The sequence below is a fragment of the Tupaia chinensis genome, unplaced genomic scaffold (genome assembly GCF_000334495.1).
Source record: "Tupaia chinensis unplaced genomic scaffold, TupChi_1.0 Scaffold000047_1, whole genome shotgun sequence".
In the NCBI taxonomy this organism is placed as follows: Eukaryota; Metazoa; Chordata; class Mammalia; order Scandentia; family Tupaiidae; genus Tupaia; species Tupaia belangeri.
Genome location: NW_006159505.1, coordinates 2,133,518 through 2,138,703, shown reverse-complemented (window position 1 = coordinate 2,138,703; position 5,186 = coordinate 2,133,518). Strand labels below are relative to the sequence as shown.

General features: G+C 56.6%; 1 protein-coding gene across 1 annotated transcript in view; it reads left to right on the top strand.

Moving 5' to 3' along the window:
* Nucleotides 1–916: 916 nt before the first annotated feature.
* STARD10 (StAR related lipid transfer domain containing 10) overlaps nt 917–5,186 on the top strand; it is a gene marked incomplete in the record, with an annotated part of 33,365 nt that continues 29,095 nt past the window's right edge. The window contains 1 exon segment of the mRNA XM_027774065.1: nt 917–1,067.

Here is a 5,186-nt window from a genome sequence, read left to right as displayed (position 1 = left end):
ATTGGTTCTGACAAACGGGCCGGCGATTCCTGCCTGACCTCCCACCTCAGGTTCTTGTGAAGGTGAGGCAGGATAAGCATGAAAGGCCATGACCCCACCCAGTGTCTTCACAGAGAGGGTGTGCAGAGCCTTTTGCGTGCTTGTGTGTGTGCACATGTGTGCACGCAGCAACTTGTACAGCACTGTGACGGGCGCTGCTGACAGTCCCATGACATAGCGAGTGACAGGTCTGCAGGGAGCTGGCATGTGCCTGCGTGGCACGCTGTTTTGTGCCGTGGGTGTGGCAGGGCCTCAGGCAAGGTTTCCAGACCTAGTACCATTCCAGACGTACCATGGCCAAGGTTCCCGAGCTGCCCCTCTGCCTCAGATTTCACTACGTGCCCTGGAAGCTCCACCCTGGTGCTGTGTGTGTCCCAGTGACCACATGTGCACCTGTGCGGGACTGGCTGTGAGAGACTGTGACAGAACACCAGGGTGGGAGGCTGTGGCTGGGACAGTGTCACCAGGAGTGAGCTGGCGGCTGAGCCTGACTCAGTTGTGGCTGCCCGCCTCCATGTGGGCCCTGAGGCAGGAGCAGCTCCCTCAGGGCAGGTCTGGGCTGTTTGCTCAGTGAGGCTGGCAGGGCTGTGAGACCTGCCCTGGGCAAACACTTAGATCCGGCTCCAGATGGGACTGCCACTGGAAAGGACAGTCCCTCTCAAGGCCAGACCAGCCCAAGGGCCTCAGAGAGCTCTGTCCTGGGCCCTTCCTGAGGGCTGTGGAACCCCCTCTCCACACTGCTCCCTCCTGGTGACATCATACAGGTCACAGCCCAACCTTCTAGAACACTGCCTGTGGACACTGCACTGTTGCCCTGGACAACCTGGGACTTCGCTCCACATAAACTGGCAGGCAGGGTTACCCCGGAGGAAGGGGTGGGAGGACAAGGGGCCAGGGGAGGAGGGCCTTCTCATCTCCAAGAGGGGAGACCGAGGCAGCCATCCATCACTCTGACAGATGGTGAGGAGGCATGGGTGCCCAGGAGCGTCAAGATTTGTGGACCTCTCGTTGTCCAGGTCACTGAGCAGGTGGGAGACACAGGAGGAGGCTGCATCTTGAGCCTGGGAGGGTGCAGTGACTGTGCCGAGGGCACCCACGTGCGAGTGGAGGGGCAGTGTGTAACAGGCAGGAGCCTCAGGTGAGGAGCAGGAGGCCTAGCTTTTTCTTTCTTTGTCCCTAAAGCTGGGCCTTTTTTTTCCCCACCCCGTACAGTACAGTGACAGAGTGGGCCAGATCCTGGTGGTCAGGGTCTTCAGTTCCGGTGGAGGAGTTGAGGAGAGTGCTGGGGGCCAAGTAGGTGCCCAACCCCTGTGGGGTCTGTGTGCTGTCTCTTGGGGGGCAGTGAGCAGTGGTATAAATCTCTCTAGATGACGCCACCCCATTCCAGGAGTCACAGTCCCCTTCTGGGCTCTGACTTGCTGTACAATCGGGGCTCCTGTATTTACAGATGTCTTGTTTCATCTGGCAACTCTGCTTTGGTGCTGCGTGTGACCTGGTGTGACCAAGGGTGTCCCCAAGCCTCGAGGGCCTCAGCCACTCTGTGTGAGGGCAACCACTCTGTGCGAGGGGCATGTGCGAAAACCCAGGCTTGCTCAGCGCTCTGGGTGTCGGGTGCCTAGTCCTCACATTCCCACGAGGCTTCTCAGTTTTCTAAGCACCTTCTCATCGGCTCTTACCTTCCGCCCCCACTCTGACTACCGCTCAGTGATGTTCAGGAGCTGGGACTGGAGAGAAGCCAGACCTGGGCTCTGTCCTGGGGCTCAGAGGGGTGCCTCGATCCACCCCCTGTGGCCAGGCTGGCTGGCCTGCAGCTGGACAGAAAGGCATCTCCTATCCTCCTCAGCTGTGGCAGGAAGTGCAGTGGACAGTGAGGGTCGTGGTGGGCAGGCTATCTTGTTTACTCTTCCATGAGAATCTTACTAACCATCACATCAAGATGTTACCTTAACCCTTTCTGTCGGGCCCACGCACTTCTGAACAGCGTATTCCTCCCCGCCCCACTCCCACCCCCATTAAACTGCTGGTTACTTATCTGGGGGGTGAAACAGGCACATGCGTGACCCTTTTCATTGCAGTCATTTTCAGAGGGTATTAGTATTCCCAATGAGGAAACTGAGGCTCAGAGAGGGCACATCACTTGTTTCCAGTCATGCAGCCAGGAGATGGTGGAGCCAGGATTTGAACCCAGGTCCACAGGTCCTGTGCACTGCCAGGTGGGGGGAAGCAGTGGCAGCAGTCCTCCTCCCAGGCCCCCCACCCCAGCCCTCCTGGGCTCACTCTCCTGTCCTCGAGCAGATAGAGTCCTTCTCTCTGCTGCTCAGGGGTGATATGAGACAGGATATGAGTCTGTTTTGTCATGTTAGAGGACATTATGAGCCCCAGAGCAGGAAACACTGCAGTTTTTTTTTTTTTTTTTTTTTTTGGGGGGGGGTGGGGAACGACAAGCAAATGATGAGTAGAATGGGATAAAGCCTTTCCACCCAGCCCAAACTCAGGACCCAGTGGTGGGCCCAGCTCAGGGCATACCACCTGAGCCAAGGGTTGTCAGGTCACCTGCCTTTACTGATCAGAGACCCAGAAGGTTCATTCCTGGCTGATCTGGCTTTAGATTTGAGTGATGCTTGCTTCCTGCCACCAGTGTCCCCGCCTTCTGTCTCTCCCTCAGACTGGCAACTCTCTGGGGTGAGGAAGTCCTTCTAGCAGTTCCCCCTAATGTCACCCCTACCTTGTCTCTTTTACCCTGGACTGGATAGCAGGCAGAGAATTTTACTATCCTGGCGCCTGCTCTCTGCTGAGATGTGAGACATTGGGGTCCTGAAAAGGCAGGGCCACCAGGTCAGTGCTGCCCTCCCTCTCCCTCATGGCAGAACCTAAAGGCTATAGTTCACAGAGCAGGCTTTGGCTTTGTTGGGATTCCCTTTAGCTCCCCAGCCAAACTGGAAGTGAGGGTGGCAGGTCAGGCCTCTGAGGCCCGAGCAGGGGCAGTGGTCTGAGGAGACCTGGCCTGGAAGCAGAGGAGGTCCATAGCAGAAAGCCAGAGCTCAGCCTCCCGCACCCAGAGCCAGCCCTGGCCACCCACTCATTCCCAGACACTTTTTTTTTCCCCTACAGGGTGCGTGTGCTTGCTAGAGAGACAGAGAGACAGAAAGCGAGAAATCACCCCCCAGGGGGGATGGCCACACTGCAATCCCTTCTCCTCCATTCTCCTCTTGGGATCCTGGGCACGCATGCACATGCGCCTGACATGAGTTTAAGCCATCGGGTCCAGAACCACTGTCGACCACATGGGAGTTCAGTGACATAGCCATTATGCTAACTGCTGGTTCCCCCAGACACTTCTAAAGAGAATGAGTTAGAAGGCGCAGGGCGTATCTGACCTTACCTCCCACACTGCGGCTGGCCTGGAGAGCTAAGGTCAGGACGCAGGCCTCATGGGAACCCACAACTCATTTTACAGGGTCCACCCTGCATAATGCCTGTGGATGTTACTTGCCATCATAGCTCCCTGCTCACTCCTCCTCGTTTTGCACATTGGGCCTGACTTGCAAACATCTTTAGGCCCTAAGCACTGCAGGAAGAGACACTTTGGGACTAGCAGTTGACATAATGGCTATGTTGCTGGACTCCCATGTAGTCCACTATGGTTTGAGTCCTGGACCCGGTAACTTAAACTCATGCCAGGCATGTGTGTGTGCATGCCCAAGATCCAGAGAGGAGAATGGAGGAGAAGGGATTGCAGTGTGGTCATTCTCCCTGGGGTGTGTGTGTGATTTCTTGCTTTCTGTCTCTTTGTTGCTCTCTGTCGCTCTCTGTCTCTCTGTCTTTCTGGTGAGGAACACACCCTATAGCAAAAAACCTCTCCGGAAAAAAAAAAAAAAAGGAAGAGACGCCTCTCTTTATTTGTGAACCCACCTTGATGACTCCTTTTTTTCTCTTAGCGCCTTTAAGAACAGCTGTTTTATCCCAGAGCCCCAGGGTGAGACCTGGAGGTGCTTTAGAGTCATGCATGCTGATCCAGTGGCTCCTTCTGTGACTGGGGCAGAATGGGGCAGTCAAGGCAAAGAAGGGAACCCTGGGATGGAGGGAGGCCGAGACAAGAGGTCTGGTTAGTACAGAAATGGACTCTCTCTGGCATGGTGGGTACTCATTGAGTCCTGTTAGCTGTCCATCCAGAGGAGCTCACCGCAGGCCCTCCCTGTCTCTCTGTGGTCAAGGGCCAGTCGCTGGGGTGAGAGAATGCTCAGCTTTGGGACAGGCTCTACATTCTTACTGGCCTGGCCTCAGAGAAGGTGAGCTATTGGCCCTAGTTCACGTGGAGTAGATGGCAGAAGAGCTGGCACTAGGACCCAGGGGGCAGGGGCTGCCTCCTAGGCTGGAAGGTGGCTGCTATGTCTGGAAGGACCTCTCCAGAGGCTGTGGAGTTCTGGCTAGCTCTACCTGGGGAGTGACAGGGAGTCCCAGCACTCTGGGGCCAGATGTTCCTAAGAGCCTAGTCTAGTCCATCGGAGGCGTGTGTGTGTGTGTGTGTGTGTGTGTGTGTGTGTTGTGTGTGTGTTGAGGGGTAGTGGTGGACAAGGTCCAAAGAATCTGGCATCTGAGGGAGTCCTGGTTAAAGCTCCCAGGTGGCAATGAGACTGGAGGGGAGACTGTGCTCCAGTTAGGCCAGCCTGTGAATCTTCAGCCTGGTGGGTAGGATCAACTTCTGACAGTTTGCACACCCACTGGGAATTGGGCTGGGGCGTGTGGAGGCTTGGTGCGCCTCTGGGTTGGTGGAGGTGTAAGCTGTGGGCATCTCTGAGTTGCTGTGGGGCTGTCTTCCCTGCCAGTTAGTCGCGGGGGTGTGTGCCCATCTTTGGATCTCTGTATTGTTGTGCGGGGGTGGCTTTGGGTTGTTCTGGGGACAGCGTGCCTGTGTGTAAATAGGTTGTTGCAGAGGTATGCACCTGCGTGTATGGGGGGGGGTGGAGAGAAGGGGTTTTCGATTAACTTCCAGAATCCCTCTTGTAGTGCCTCACCACCCTTCCTCGCAGAGCCCACTCTATCTGGGCTCCTCCTCACCCGTCCCCAGTCCCTGCCTGAGGACGGCCCCTCCCGGCCTGAGTCCCTACCCGGGGCGGCGGGGGCGGGCGCTAGGACCCTGCGGGGCG